Source organism: Sander lucioperca, chromosome 1, assembly GCF_008315115.2.
Source record: "Sander lucioperca isolate FBNREF2018 chromosome 1, SLUC_FBN_1.2, whole genome shotgun sequence".
Classification (NCBI taxonomy): Eukaryota; Metazoa; Chordata; class Actinopteri; order Perciformes; family Percidae; genus Sander; species Sander lucioperca.
This window is the reverse complement of record NC_050173.1, coordinates 18,340,042-18,357,204: the sequence shown is the minus strand read 5'-3', so window position 1 is coordinate 18,357,204 and position 17,163 is coordinate 18,340,042. Positions and strand designations below refer to the sequence as shown.

Genomic DNA, 17,163 nt, shown 5'->3' with positions numbered 1-17,163 from the left:
CAGAACATCCCACGCACACGTTTGTGTGTTTCCATTGTACATGGGTGTGTGTGTGTGTGTGTGTGTGTGTGTGTGTGTGTGTGTGTGTTTCTTGTTCACAAAATTTACTTCCCTGAAAAATTACACTATATGGGGGGGAAAAGGAATTGACTCCTTCTAAAAAAGGGTGTGTTGCAATACTTTCCTGGTGGAAGACGTGGAAATGATGTAACGCTTTGAAACACTTGATGAGATCTAAAAGAACTTCCGCTCCCAACTCACCGTCATAACAGTTTAAGGCTTGCCATGCTTGCGGGCTAAGAATCTCCAAAAGATCAAAGTCAGACACCTCGCTGTGCCTTTGGTTTCATTAGACCTTGTGATCCCAGATTATTCAACACTTCAACAAACTTGTCACGCATCAGTAAAGAAGAGGATGAAATCAGTGTTCCATTTTCTAGCCCTAACAATTTGAGTATAGCCTTTATTTCTTATTTTGGAAAGCAGACAGATTTTCCTTAGAAATACAATGTTGGTATACAATGTGAGAAAAAGTAAAACACAAAGGGGTCCAGGTGAATTGAGAGACTCTTACAACTGAAAGAAATGAGCTCAAGCTCCAGCGGCGATTCTGGGATCAGAGCTTTAGGGGTGCCTGGCACCGTTTTAACGTAATTTTTTAAACGTTATTCTACTTTGCATGTTAACATCATTTTGGACCATCACGGTAGGGGACATTTTTCAACTAGAACAATGCCAATAGTGCTGATAAAACTTACCTCAATGCTGAGCCACAGGCCCATTACTACAAAGGTGAGGTGGTATTACAAATTAAATGGTATTATGCAAATACAAAATTCGGGCTCTTAGGGTCAGTATTTAGTCACATCCAATGTCTACAATGCCAAGACTTATAGATATGGCTACCACAGGGAAGGGGAAAAGGTGATAATAATATTAACATATTTTCACTATTTCAATTATTATTATTTTCACTTCATGCAGAACTCTGACCTACCCAGGCTATAGCTAGCTGACATGTGTCAGACATGGCTGTAAATGACCCTCACCAAAGCCAAATACAGCTCATTCAGATATCTTGATGCCTATTTAGGTTTTAAACTGCTTCACCGACTTTGAAGGCATGTTACGACCGCTCCCCAACATGATAGTTTAATGTATCTACTTGTTCGGCTGGATGTGCAGTTTCAGTTGATACCAGAACCTTTGCTGTGGCTCAAAAACTGATCTCGCGGGAGCTTGTCAAACACTCTTTTTTCGGGGTGCCGGGATCAAGTTTAAAAAAAGGGCTAAAATCGCCCCTGTCAAGCTCCCAAAAAATGAAGTATCCACACCTTTAAAGTGTGTGTTATCAAGACACTGAATGCCTCCTAGTTCATGGGACACTGTTCAGCAGCTAAGTCTGACCTCTGACCTTCTTAAGGGGCACAACAGTAAAGTGCTAGTGAAAAGATGAGACCTATTCCTGACCCAGCACACAATGGGATTCATAAATTGTAAATGCCATACAGTAAAAAAATCATTTAAATGTGACCTTTTAAATGTGGAAACTCTAATATTGACCATCTACCAGGAATAAGGGTGCAGCTAGGGTAACCTGACTGCAATAAATGTAATCCACAGCTTTTCTCGCTGTGTCTGCAAAATCAATATCATTTTATTTCATCTATTGAGGGACCCATATAGTCCATTTCAGTAAAAAACCTCTCTGAGCCCAATGTTCCTTTGCAGAGACACACTGAGAAAACACCATCATTCCATGTCTGCAGTGCAGGTCAAATTAGTTGAATTAATATCACATGAGCAAACTGGTAACAGTGCAGCAGGGAGCTTCTAACTTAACCCTCCCACCTCCACAGTTTTCTGGCAATGGCTCGCTCTTTCCTGCAGCCTATGTGTCTGTGAGTGTGTGTACAATTCCCTGGCTGCAAAGTGGATTTTTGTTACAACTGTAGCGTATATAATCAATTGTTTGTCTCTTGGTTTTAGAATGTGTTGTCTTGTCTATCTGGGCAGAGAGAAAGCGAGGGGAGAAAAGAGAGATGAGAGTGACATAAATGGTGCGTGTGTGTGTGTGTGTGTGTGTGTGTGTGTGTGTGTGTGTGTGTGTGTGTGTGTGTGTGGGATTTGTGCGATTCCTATGCATTTCTGGGAATCTGTTAGTCTCTTGTGTCTCAATCCCTTTCAAAAACCTCTCTGTGACAAATAAAGACTTTCACTCCAAATCTTTGGCACAAGCCCAAAGCCAGCAGATTTCGAGACTAATTGGCCTAAACAACAGCGAGGGGTATCTTGTCTTTGCAAATGACTGTGGCATTTTGTAAAGAATAGGAGAGCAATATTTGTTTGGTTTTGTTTAAAACCTTCGGCAAAAATAACTTAACCCTTAAAATGAGCAAAGTCACACATGCAGATATGACACATACTATATAAGCCAAAATAAATTAACCGTAACTATAAAAGAAATAACAAAGTTAGTCAGTAACCCACGCATGACATTTAGGGGTGGTACGGTTCATGAAAAAACATCCAAACCATTCGGTTCGCTTGTCTCGGTTCGGAGCGTGTGTGCATCGCACGATTCGTCAGTACACTGTTAAAGGAACACGCCGACTTATTTGGAATTTAGCTTCTTCAACGTAACCCCAAGAGTTAGACAAGTCCATACATGCCCTTCTCATCTCTGTGCGTTCTGTAAGGCTGTCTGACGGCTCCAGAGGCAGCAGCCCATCACAGAACATGCAGGTGAATGGTTCCAGACAGGCTTGCTGCAAAGCAAATCATTCCGCCCAAGTACTATATTATTCTGCCTGAGAATATAGTTCCCGGTTTGTTTATGGTTAGAAGATGTGTGTCATGTTACGTTGTTTTTTGTACACGCTGTGACTCTACAAATCACAACATGTAAATAGGAACATGTTCCCGTTATTTTGTCACTTATTTGGAGCAGTAGGATTACTGGAACCATTCACCTGCATGTTCTGTGCTGGCCTGATGCCGCTGGAGCCATCAGACAGCCTTACAGCACGCACGGAGATGAGAAGGGTATGTATCGACTTGTCTAACTCTGGGGGTTACGGTGAATAAGCTAAATTCCCAATAAGTCGGCGTGTTCCTTTAATGTGCACTAACCACTTACTGCCGTAGTGCCCACTTTCGACACCTACATTAAAACACTTACCTGAAATGACGAGCAGGATGAGCGGGATGAGCGGGATGAGCGTGACGAACGCAACACACGGCAGCTGATTGGACGAACGCTTCACATGGAATTTCAAAACAGACTCTCGTTCTGAATACGATCTCGTATTTTACGAAAATAGTTCACCGAAACGTGTTTCTGAAAACATTTTAAGCGAGAAATAGGCCATACAGTTGCTGAATCTGTCTGTTTTTTTGATCGACACAGTTTAAAAGATTTTCGTCAGATTTTGAGAGGCGGCGAGCCGAGCCGACCGCTCCTCAAGTGGAGTGTGGAGTGCTGCAGGTCATGTCACGTGTAGAAATGTCAAGTGGGAGAGAAAAGGAAGGCTGCCCGGAGCTGGAGTATGTACCAGCGTCGTATAAGTCTGGTGTGTGGGAACATTTTGGATTTCATGTTACCTATGATGACAGCGGAAATAAAGCGATAGGACTGCCACTGTGTGCAAGCATTGTGCAACATGCATTCAATATGCTAATTTTAGCTATATGCTGAAGTATATTTCTGGAGTGTTAAAGATTAAAAGAAAAAAATGACAAGAACAGTACAGAACCGAAAACCGTGACCCTAAAACCGTGATACGAACCGAACCATTGGTTTTGTGAACCGTGCCACCCCTAATGACATTGTGTTTTTTCAGTCTCCCTTTCTGAGTGTGAAACCATGATCTTCTCTTGGTCAGTGTGCCTTCTATCAAGTCTCTAGCATCGAACAGTAATGACACAGGCAGAACCAAGGCAGCCCTGTTCTGTTTTTGGTGTCTGCTGCTTAGACTAAGTACCCCACATATCTCCAACAGACCCAGCAGATTTCAGCCATAATTAGTACGCAAAACAGCGAAGGGTGGCTCAACTTCGCCACCATTTCATGAAAAGCCTTTGGGCTACTTTTTTTAATACTACATATATATACACTCATTCCACGATTGGAAACATTACAAAACCACAATCCGTTTCTCGCATGCAAGAGACAGTAACGCTGATGTACTACTATGGTACCATTGTGTACATACGCTGTTAGAAATACATGAGCTGCACTACATATAAGTTAATTTATATGCTGATATCAACAGAGAGTTGCTTGATGAATTATACATAGCAGATGCAAGCCACCGAAGACAGATGAGTGACATTAATGTGCGCTTGACGTTCTAGATCCTGGCCACAGTTGGGATCTATACAGTATACCCATGCAGGAGATATCACAGACGATGAAGGAGTAACATCAAATGCTATTTATGAGGCAATTTGACCCCAAAAGTAAGTAACCACGGCATTCCCTTCGCTAACAAAAATGTCAGAATTCTGTACATCCCTATTAAACACAATACATTTTGAGAATAACGGCGGAAAACAAGGTTTCAGAGTGAATTTGACTGTCTAGAGTAGTATGTCGAACAGTGAGCCTCCAATCAACTTAAAGTGCTCATATTATGCTAATTTTCAGGTTCATAATTGTATTTAGAGGTTGTACCAGAATAGGTTTACATGGTTTAATTTTCAAAAAACACCATATTTTTGTTGTACTGCACATTGCTGCAGCTCCTCTTTTCACCCTGTGTGTTGAGCTCTCTGTTTTAGCTACAGAGTGAGGCATCTCACTTCTGTTCCATCTTTGTTGGGAGTCGCACATGCGCAGTAGCTAGGTAAGGACTAACACCCAGTCAGAAGCAGAGTATGAGGGCGTGCCATGCTAGTAGCTAGGCGAGCATTATAAAGTGTGTTACAAAGTGACGCACGTATGTCACAGAAGTAAAGGCTGAACTACAATAGAGCAGTTTGGAGCAGTTTGAGTTTGCAGTGAACAGTGTTTTCTGTTGGAGAAAGTCCCTTTGGGGTGGACTTTGGGCGTTTTTTACTTTGTAAACCTATAACATGCACAAAAACATATATAACACTATAAAGGAAAGGGAAAAAGCCAAAAGGCATAATATGAGCACTTTAAGTAAGACATTGAACCCCAGCTTTAGGAGAGCTGTATGAACGGGAGACACGGTTGGCTGAGGAATAATACTTTCCTGTTTGCCTCTGAACATTTAAAGCAACCCTACTGCACTAGAGGCAAATTACAGAGGGAGTTATTGATAATAATATTTAATAATATATAATTCCTTTAAAGTAGTAATTCAACCCTCAAATGACTAATGAGTGTGTTCAATGTAGTAATTATGTTCCCTCAATTAAATAATTCATAAATTGTCCTTGTCCTCTTGGCAATCTAGCTATGAACGATTTGGACATCACACAGTTTTATGTTGACCGAAGACTGAGACACATTGATATATTTTGGCTGTTAAACACAGCATTGTGTTATATTTAGCATCCCGTAGAGAAGGCATATTGCAGATTTTTTATAATACACAGAGGGGAGGGGCAAAGCAAGAGATTTGGGAAAACAATTAAACAGCTTAAAGTTGAAAATGACTAAACTGAACCGACAAAATAAGTATATAGAGCTAATGATTAGTAATTTAAAGGGGCGATTTGTGCCCTACAATTTCTGCCCTCTTACTGTACCATTCTCACATACTGTAAGAAAGGTACAGTAAGAAAAAAAGCTTTATTTCCTCATCATCCAGCTTGTTGAATTTCACTGCAAGTACCTCCAGCATCTGCCTCATGCTTATGTACAGATCTTAACATGAAGCATTCTTCTTCCTGATGTCTGTGGTATATAATTCATTGCCCACCGCCAGCTTCACAACAAAACATGCACCTTCATCTACACCATTCTATATTCCTGAATAACTTAATGTTTATGTGGCACTCTGCAGGACAACAGTCCACAGGAGTTCCACTTATATTTTAATCTAAAAACACCCAATAGAAGAAACCTGTTATGTTAAAAGAAAGCATTCTGTTGTCAGGCATGCTGTGTAACAATGGATGCCTCAGGATAGGAGGGACTGGGCATAAATGAAAATGCTGAATATCAGGATAGAGAGAGTACAGCTTCCACTGACATGAGCTTTACTCGGAACATGCACACTGTGTAGCTAGACAGAAAACCTGCCTTTGTTAGCTCAGGGACTGTGAAATTAAATCGAATAATGTGGACAGCGGGAGCTGAGGCCCGGCTGAAGATGTAGCTCTCTAGTGTCAACACACATCAATAAACAACCTAATAAAACGCCCCGTAGTCAAAACATTATTTCAGCTGCTGTTCCTCTTTCAGATGTGCTGGAAACTCACTGCTAAATGCTCACGTACAAATCGTACTATGGTCTGTGTCCTACAGGTGGCTGCTTGAGTCAGCATGTCATGTCGCGCTGCCATTTGCAGCACCTCTCACCTTCTGTCTGAAAGGAAGAGGGCGACATGAGAGTAAGACAAACTCTCATGTCGCCCTCTTCCTTTCACAGCTTCTGATCTGTCACTCTTTTTCTGTCACCATACCTTCTTCTTTCTTTTCCCATAGATCGAGGTGGACACAAATCCACACAAACACAAACACACACACACGGACCACAAACACCAGGGCAATAAAGTAAGGTGGCTTGATCCATTAACGGGCCATATTGGTCTGATTCTTATCTCTGTCTGTCTCTGTCTTTCCCATCATTTCCATCAAATCCTTTTTCTACAGATGTGAGAGTGCAATTGATTGACAGGTGGAAGTAGCCACAGCAATACACAGCTGATAAGGATCAATGTGTGCTGCTGATTCGCTGTCTGCTGATCCAACTGCAGGCATCGGGTGTGGCATTTATACCACTTGGCTGGCCTCAATCTTTTAAGATGAAACACCACTGTGTGTGTGTGTGTGTGTGTGTGTGTGTGTGTGTGTGTGTGTGTGTGTGTGTGTGTGTGTGTGTGTGTGTGTGTGTGTGTGTGTGTGTGTTTGTTGGGGATCAAGGATTATCCAAGATCTTGTAAATGATAAAAGTTAAAAGATAAAGTTAAATAATAAAAGTCTTTTGCAAAGCAACTGATACATGCAAGTATAAGTTATATTTTATACATGAACCCATTTATGTTAAAGAATAATGGAGGTATGTTTCACAAACATGGTATATAGCATGACTTAGTTTTGGAGTCACACTTTGCCATATCTACTTTTTTCACTAGCCTTTAGATTCAGCATACACCTGCATTTGAACCAAAGATATTTTATTGAATGTTTTACTCTAAAAAGGGTTGAGAATCTTAAGAAACTCATTACAGATTCTATTCTCTTTTAAAAATCAGAAACTGCAAATGACTGGGCTATGGAGATAATACCCTTAAAATGGCATTTCAAAAGGGTATTTATTGCCGGTACTTTTAATAGCTACCGGTAATTAGAAATAGGAAAACATCTTGATTCATAAAATGCACTGTCCATCTGAACGATTGCACGTCCTGCAAACCAGGCTGAAGTTGCTCTCTTAAACCTTGTTGCTCTCTTGAACCTCATGGTAAGGTAACCACCTTACAGTCACTTTTAACTCGCCACTCAATTGAGTCAGCGGAGGCACTGCATTTCTATAATGTACAAAGTAGTTTAAGATAAGGCTGCGTTCAAATTAATTGGAACATTTACATGTTAATTCAAATATGTTCAAACTTGATTTTTATTTCAAAAGTGACAATCCAATGAACACTCGTTTCCAGCTAGTGTACTGTATATTTCCCTTGCCTGTAGAAGGCACACATACGTAAAAGCTGCAGGTGTGAAAAGGGCTATTGGATGATATGAGCTGGACCTGATTTCAGGTGCTTCACATCAATGACACTGTGTCCTTTTGTTGACAGAGAAAAGCAATGATGTGCGTGTTAAAAGAACAGGCAAGAAATAAACACACACACATACACACACACACACACACACTTGCCCACGCTCACAAACACATCCAGGCGCAGGTGTTCATATCCCATCAAACACATTATTTCCCACTTGACCAGCCAGAAAGATAATACTATGTTGCTGTGCAAAGAGATTGCACATGAAGCCAACAACAATATACTTCACTGCTACGTAACATGTCATTATGCCAATTTCTCTCTCTCTCTCTCTCTCTCTCTCTCTCTCTCTCTCTCTCTCTCTCTCTCTCTCTCTCTCTCTCTCTCTCTCTCTCTCTCTCTCTCTCTCAGCTCTAACATTTTCTCCTCAAACCTGAGTCCACTTGTTGCAAATCCCGTTTTAGTTTTTTTAGTTTTAAATAAGACCGATCAGCCATATTGGACACTGCCTAATTACTTTCTCACACATACAGATTTCACGGAAAGAATCGGAGCACAAGTTCAGCCAGGAAAAAGAGCAAAATTCAATGTGTTATTCAATAATCATGCAACAGGAATAAACAGGTAGGTAGTGAAGCAATAATGCAGACAACACCATTAACAGAAAGTCAAAAAACAACTGAATGCAAAAACCACATTGTGCTAGAAGCTGTCACGCGCGCACACACACACACACACACACACACGCTGACCATGCATGTAATAAAGATTTGTGATCACACACATACAAAAACTTCCAGTCATACATGCACAACTCTAGGCTACATTTTCGTCCTTTGATGCTCAGTTAACTCAGGCAGTGAGGATGTCATGGCTAGGCAACCACAGACCTACTGTTCTAAATGCATATCATTAGGTTTTAATATGCACAATTTTCATTTTTGACACTAGTTAATATAGCATGGTGCAATTCTGTGGTGTTACTCATCACATTGAACGTTTTTTTTATTCACACCTATCTGTCACTTCTTGCTTTTGATTATTCCTGGTCTCTCACTCAGTCTTCCTGCTCCTTACTCTTCTCACTGCTTATACGCCTCTCTCACTCCCCAACAAGCTCCGTCACTAGCTCTTCATTTTCCACCTCTCTGTCTCTATCTCCCCACATCCTTTTCACGAGTTACCCCTTCCTGTGAATTCCCTCTTCTCTCACCTGCATCCTTAACCCTCTCTCACATCATTCGTTTCCTTTCCCTTTCTTTTTTCTTTGTCTTCCCTTTTGCATTTGAAGACTGAAAGGAAAGAGGGAGGATAATGGAGTAGGTGTTTGGGAGGAGGGGCTGTGGGCTGACAGAGGAAGTCCCATCTGCAGTGAGCTCATTAGAAGATGGCAGGAGAATCGGCGGCAGAAACACACTAGTACTCTCTCTCTCTCTCTCTCTCTCTCTCTCTCTCTCTCTCTCTCTCTCTCTCTCTCTCTCTCTCTCTCTCTACCTGCCTTCCTGTTGCACTCCTCAAATTCCTGCTCTCATTAATCACTACAATAAACAATACACAGCAGCAATTGGTGAATGGTTTTACCTTTTACCACCTTACAGTACTATGAGGCCATATATTTTTACTACATGCTGCATCAGTGGAAATCGAGCCATAAATCCAAAGCATTGTTAAAGCTGGACAACTTTTCTTCTTCTCTTTCTTTTCTTTCTTTTGCAGCAAAAGAAGAAGGAGTGGGGTAGATTACTGATTGGAAAGATTAAATGCTCAGAGATACTTTAGAAAGCTGAATCCCTAACTGCTGCCTGAGCTTGACCCTGCTTTTGTAGATAATGCCACGAAGCTACCTGACAGATGAATGGGGGGGGGGTTTTCTAACAGTGCCTTCAGTCTTAACGCCTGTCTCCCACAGTGGGAAAAATAACCACCTACCTCTAAATCATTGTACATCCATCATATTTGCTCAAAAGCCATTGGAACGTAAAGTGCAAGTGCAGATTTAAACCGGCAAACTATGCCAGTTGAACACTCCAGTCTAAGCTGCGGTAATACATGATGACACTGTCCACTCCTTTCACCTCGAAACTACAAATATTTTGCTTTTGTGGTTTTAATGTGAAGGTCCGGAGACGACGAGGATACACTAATGGTGCCAGGAAGCCTGACAAACATACTGTATCAGCAGAAAGCCTGGCTATACTATCTTAAAATAATTCCAGCATTCAAAGTGCTATTCCCATGCCATCCATTTTCATGTTGTTACAGTGTTGGGAGTAACGCGTTACAAAAGTAACGCAATTACAGTAATGTATTCCTTTTTTCTGTAACGCAGTAATATAACGCATTACTAATTAAATTTCGGTAATATTATACTCGTTACAATCTCAGTAACGCGAGTTACAATGCATTTTAACGCAACATTTAGTGGTGCATTGGTTTTTTTAAGAATTCACCAACACCGCGACACATTTCTTCACAGCAAAAAAAAAAAGCCGTATTATTTTCCTGTCGCTGTATTCGATGTTTGAGATGACTGCAGAGACAGATACATTTGCGAGATGGATATTATTTTCAGGAGTTATTACGCTGCGTTGAAGTGAGCTGTCCTGTTTCTGTTCCCGTGGTCAGAGCCAGAACCAGAGACGGTACGGACAGCATGTATGTCCCAACAGGTGACGGTACGTCAGCGGCTGACAGATATAAACATGTCGGGAATTAATGTTGAGGCTTGCTACACGTAAATATCATTGCATTTTATCAGCCGTGGAGAGTAACTCTGCCTGTAGTGGAATGGCTTCGAATGACGACCAAAAACGCTTGTCTTTTACTGTGACCATTTACTGTTCAATATGTTGCAGTTTTACAAACAAGAAAGTGAACAACTTCAGCCTGACAGACATGTTGCTTCTCAGTAAGCTAGCAAGAGTAGGCTACACAACAGACAACTTCCGTGTAGCTTACTTCAAAATAAAAGCACTTCCTGTGACGGTTCGCAGTAAAACTAAATTACTGTTAAATAAGGTTGTGTAGGCTACCTTTTCACAAATCAGCTGTAAATCAAGTACTGTAAATAATGTTAATAGTGAGTTTTAATCACACTATAATTGAACATTTCCTTTAGAGTGTTTTAACCTAAACATGAATTTCTTATTGAAGTGCTATAAACAAACATTTTACAACAATGACATACTTTTGAGTATTTTCATTTTCTCCTACCTGCCTATTATATGTTTTACTTATCTATTTTGTATAGCTTTAGTTACTTTGCATATTTATATTAATTATACAAAATATGAATAATCTATGATGTATTAAAGTGGATAAAGACGAGACTTTATTGATCCGGTGGTGAAATTCACAAGCTAGCTGCCAAATCAAACTCGTTATTTTGGTGAAAGTAACTCAAAAGTAATGCAAAAGTAGTGTAACGCATTACAATTCAGAGACAGTAATATTGTAATATAACTAATTACTCTCAAATGACAGTAACTAGTAATCTATAATGTATTACATTTTGGAAGTAACTTGCCCAACACTGTTGTTACACATCATTTTATTCAGTTGATCCCCCAACAGGAACATTTGTCATTGCTTACCCCTCCCTTGCAAAGAGGCCAAAGGGTCAGCGACAAAGCGGCATCCTTTGAGCTGCGAGGGATTCTGTGTCCTGCTCAAGGACACTCAAGGGATAAAAATGAGTCCTTGACTCAATACCTATAGGTTGAACAAAGGGATCCCCTCATAAATACACCACACTGACTGTGTGACTCACTAAGTTGTGCATTGGAATGTTGTGCCTAAATATTAGAGCTGCACGACATGAGGAAAATATACGATGTGCGATGACGTTGAATATCGTGATAACAAAATTACCTGCGATGAATAAACAGATATTATAGTGTACTCTGTTCTGCCTTTCTGCTGCTTTCAGTATTCTGCTTAAAAACAGCAAATTGCTTGTTCAATTAAAAAAAAAACAGGAAAGAAAACATATTTTTTTTAACAAATTGAACATTGAATAAAACATAAAATGCACCACTAAAAAAAAGAAAAAATGAAAGTTACATTTTAAAGTGTAGTTTTCTACTGATACTCTCTTTCAACTAACTCAACAAAAATAAACAAAAAAGTGTCTTTTGCAATATGTCGCAGCCTTTCGATTCCTTTTCAATGTGTTGAAATTGATTTATTGTGCAGCCCTACTAAATATACAAAGGAGCAGCACTGCCCAACACTGAAAATGTGTTGCCAGTCTAGCATTTCTCTGGATATGAAATAAGGAATTAAAAAAAACTACCAACACAGTGCAGCATTACTGGCAGGGGTGAATACACTCCTGATAGAGCAAGCTGCTGATGTATTTTATTATTTAAGCAATTATAATTAGACTATTTCATGACGGACTCACATGGACACACTCAAGCACCAAAGTATAACATCTAAACATTACCTGGACATCGTCATAAGATAGCCACATAGGTGCACTGCACAGCACCCTTGAGGGAAAGAAGAGTAATATTACAGGTTTAATGGTGCATAACATGTATGTAATCTTGTAGCAATTCCACAGTAATGGGGGTATTGTAAAAGTGTCCATTAGCAGTGGCACATCAGGGTTTTCTTTATGTCATTAAACAAGCTCATAAGCATCTAGTCACCAACGTAAGCATCAAGTCAGCTGATTGATGAGCACACTGAGGCTGTCAATTAGCACCTCCCCTGTGTCCATGAATATGCAATCATTATTGGCAAGTATGGATCAAATGTCAGCCAGTTGCCTGAGGCCCATTCACATTGCATTCTAGTGAATAGATGTAAGAAAACACAAACAACAGATAGCACATAACAGAGCAGAAGGACATCAAAGCGTTGAATCAAAGCATTTGCTCTTCTTGGTGGTGCTTTATGTTCTACAGTTGTCTTCTTTTCTCTGTGTGCTTTTTTCTTTTCTTTTAGTCAAGTAGTTGTAATAGTCTAGAGAGATAGAGCGCATCGCGAAAGCCACACCCACCGGCACGGGGGGGGGGGGGGGAACAACTCGTGACGTGAGGAATCAGCAGGAAGAATGGAAAGACTGTGGGATCCTGACACTCACGTCTGTATCCACTTTTGTCTTCATAAAAGCTTGGTTTTTCGGGTCAGCAGCTTTTAATGTATATATGGGTTATTTACATTGTTAGTAGTGAATATCACCACACAGCAGCCTTTAGGCATTTTTCTGTTGTTTGCTAGCAGACGAAATTGACGAGGAGGCACCTTCACGCAATACACGTCAATGGATAGGTAGAAATGACATGAACAAATCGACATAGAGATACGTCTCCATAAAAGAAAATAGATATTTTTGTGCATTCATGGAGAAAAGGTCACAACTAGAGTTTAATTGCATAGCAGTACTAACTGGACTAGATAATTAGATAACAGTAAAACACACAGCCAATACAGTCAATAGCTTTTCTTCAAACTCATGTTGACAAATGAGCAGTATCTGTGTCTCACCTCAAAGAGGTATATTTGCCATCGGGCCTCATAGCTCCTCTGGAGGAAAGCCATTTGTGCATTTTAAACAGTCATCTAATCCAATATTTAGGTTCTTAAAGAAACAAATGTAAATGGATTGCATTTATATAGTGCTTTTCTAGTCTTAATGAGTACTCAAAGCGCTTTACACACTACAGGCAACATTCACCATTCGCACACACATTCATACAGTGGTGGCCGAGGTTGCCATACAAGGTGCCACCTGCTCATCAGATAAACATTCATGCACATTCAAACACCGATGGCGCAGCATCGGGAGAAATTGGGAGTTCAGTGTCTTGCCCAAGGACACTTTGATATGTAGACTGCATGGGCCAGGGATCAAACCACCGACCTTTCAATTGCCCAAATGAAAACAATACGGTATACTGGGAAAATGTTACAAACTCCATAGTCTATATCCTCGACCTTCCACTTCCAGGATTGCTCCGTTGCCGACGGAAATTCCGCCGGATTTCACTCATTTAGGCCGGATATCTGTTGCCTTGGGCTGCCTTTGTGTTGCCGTTTTAAACTCCGGACGATTTATGAGGACTATGGTTAACCTTTTCTCAGATCTCTGCAGGGTAAATCCAGACAGCTAGCTAGACTATCTGTCCAATCTGAGTTTTCTGTTGCACGACTAAAACAACCTTTGAACGTACACATGTTCCACCAAAACAAGTTGTCGCTCCCATCCCGAGCCCACAAAAATACTCCCATCATATCCTGATCAAGTGACTGCCCCCTCAAAAAAATCCTGTCCTGCAAAATCCAGAGAGAAAGACTCCCGAATCCCGTCCCGCTCCCGTTTCGTTCCCTATGTTGTCTAAAGTTATCAGACTCTGTCGCGGACACGCGAGAAAGAAAAAGAGACGTTGTCCGTCGCTGTCTGAAGGATAACTAGCCAGTTGATATCGCAAGTGTGCGTTTGGTTAATCATGGTCAAATCACTGAGGTTGCCTCGAAATTTAGGCTACACTATACATGCATTACCTGCAGGCCTAGGAGATTTCATTACGTAATCTTCTCACACTCAAAACACACATTTCTCCACCCCGCTCCCGTTGATTTCTTTGCTCTATTCCGTCCCTATCACGTTACCAACAGTGAAATTGACTCCCGTACCGGGAGTCCCGAAAAATTATCACCCTCTAGCACTTAGCACCGCCCAAGACGATTGTGATTGGTTTAAAGAAATACCAATAAACCAGAGCACGTTTTTCTCCCATCCTGGAATGCTGTGTGGACTAGCCAGACCCTCCTCCACAGCGCCGCGTTGGAGGACGGTCTGACAAAGCGAGACTACAAACTCCAACGCACAACTTTGTTTAAAGGCTTTAAGCAAGTATTTAATAAATTAGAAACTTTCAAAATAATACACAGTAAAAGATAGTCAGATAGTGTTGTGGGCAGGACATTAAGTCAGACTCAGTGGTAAGTGAAACCGAAGCAGAGGGACAGACAGAGCTGTAGCGGAGCCATAGCGGCTCACTTTTTAATTAATTAACTTAATCGGTTATCAGGCAAATAAAACAGCAATAAAGATAATCTGCAAACTGACCTATATTCGGCCAGGGCTGATAATCGGTCTATCACTAACGTATTGGTATTCTATACCAATAGTATTCTAGCAGGGATATGGGGTTTATCTTGTGTCTGTGTAAAATAATAAATGTACGGAAGAACTTTTTGGCTTTGTCTATTTTGAAGTAAGGTCAAAGGTCAGGTTTCTGTGTAGAACAGAACCCCTGGACCTGGTAGAAATTCACTGACTTGCTCATTGACAGGTGCTCCAGGTGGTGTAGTCTCCCTGCTCACTACGCTGTCTTACATATCACATGAATTATGAAAATCCCTGGAACGAGTGAAAGTAAAAGGGATGGAAATAGTCCCATCCTACTGAAAGATTATAGTCAAATGAAGTGTGAAGATAAAATGAAATCAGAAGATCAAATTTCATTGCTGACATGGAAAATTGACTATTCTCAATGTCAATATACCACACTTAGTAATTTAGCACATGCTTTACCATACAAACTGAACTGAGCTGCTTTACAGCCAGGGCAGATGATTTTGATGCTATTCCTTTCAACACACAATTGGCCAAACACCCAAACATCAAAGCAGACATTTGAAAGAGGAATTCCACCCTCTCTTGATCTCAATCTTTGCTCATTTCACATTTAAAGAATTCACCTTAGGTACAGCATGGTAAAATATACATGAATGATAAGGTTTGACAGTCACAGAACGCTGTTTGATCTGTTAGACTATCAATGCACCAAACCACACCCCATATTCACTTTCTAATGAACATTAAATTCATAACAGTTACAGTATTTTCAAATCCTCCCTGACCCTGCCCTGCTACAAGGAGGATAATTCAAACTCTTCCCTCCCTTCATCAGCACTACCAGCTCATCGCGGCAGCACTTTGGACTGTCGTCAGCACTCCATCCTGTGGACGCCTGCCAGTAGCCCCTCCGTCTGATCAATAGGCACCGGCGGCTAGCTTTCCCCCCTTTGCTCTCTCTCTCCGTCTTTCTCACCCTCTCTCGGCCACCACAGTATAAAGACTGTTCTGTTCTGCCAGCGCAGCACAGTGATTAGGCATTAGGCCTGCGCTGCTGTGTGAATTAGCTTAATCTGTGTCTGCGATGAAGGACGAGGCTTTTCATGCCCACTGGAGACGTTCACTGGACATAAAAGGAGCTAATCTTTAGGAAATTTAGAGAGGGGTTGGAGTGTGTGTGTGTGTGTGTGTGTGTGTGTGTGTGTTGAGACAGTTCCCACAGTGATAGGCCTTTTGTAATGCTGCTTATCCTTCAACAGTAATAAAAAGAAATCTATTGAAGTTCTTGAAGATGAGGGGCTCATGGGCATGGAGACTGTTGTACTGGCATTACCTAAAGTACTGGAAAAGTGGATAACATGCTGGAAGAAACAGACTGAGCAGTGGTCGACTGTAGAGGACATGGGCGGGAGGGGGGGAGAAACATCTATATCCCCATATTCCTGCACAAAAGGTCAGTTTGAGGGGAATTAGAGGGGATTGTATTCTGCTTGTCACATGGCTGCTTACAAAGGAAGCTGCCTAACCTGCAAATCTCAAGCCAAAGTTTTATAGTTTCGAAGCAACACAGACCAAAAGACAAAGGATTTGATGTGATATAGACCTGAGCATACACTAATACCCTTTCCCTCTCCACGCCTCTGCTGCCCATCATGCACCTGCCCAAGTACTGACATGCACTAAGCTGAACATGTACCCACAGCATGCATAACAGCAGCAGCCCCAGCCCCCCTCCTCCTCCTCCTCCACATCATCTGCTGGATATATTGTACGCCCTTGACAAACTGCCAGCGCACAATCCCCCTCCTACAAAAGTCTATTGATCAAAGCACAAGTACGGCTGTGGGAAAGGTGTGGAGTCTTACCCATACTCTTATCATTGTATCACCTCTCAATGCTCCAGCAGAGACAAAATGTAATTCCATAAAACTTAATGGGAATCAGCAAGAGATTTAAAAGCCATATTCTGCACCTGAGGTACATGTTTGGCCCAGTAATAACTCATATAACATACTATACCATAACACCATGTCCAGATTTCTTTAAAGATATAACAACAACTCAACTTCTGGTTGTAAATGGAGTTGTCAAAACAAAATAATCATCATCTGGCGAGGAAGAGGAGCCATACCCATTTTGTTTACACGGTGCTTTTCACACCTTTTGAGCACTTTTACGCACAACCAGTGGTGAATTTGGGTCAGCAG

General features: G+C 41.1%; 1 protein-coding gene across 6 annotated transcripts in view; it reads right to left on the bottom strand.

Annotated features, from left to right (window-relative positions):
• Positions 1-17,163, bottom strand: part of ctnnd2a (catenin (cadherin-associated protein), delta 2a) — a 270,891-nt gene that overhangs the window by 253,057 nt on the left and 671 nt on the right. The window contains exon 2 of one of the 6 annotated variants that reach the window (XM_036006801.1): positions 13,604-13,606. The exons of the other annotated variants lie outside the window; for them this stretch is intronic. The gene's annotated coding sequence lies outside the window, so the exon portion shown is untranslated. The remainder of the gene's footprint in view (positions 1-13,603; positions 13,607-17,163) is intronic. 6 annotated transcript variants of the gene reach the window in all.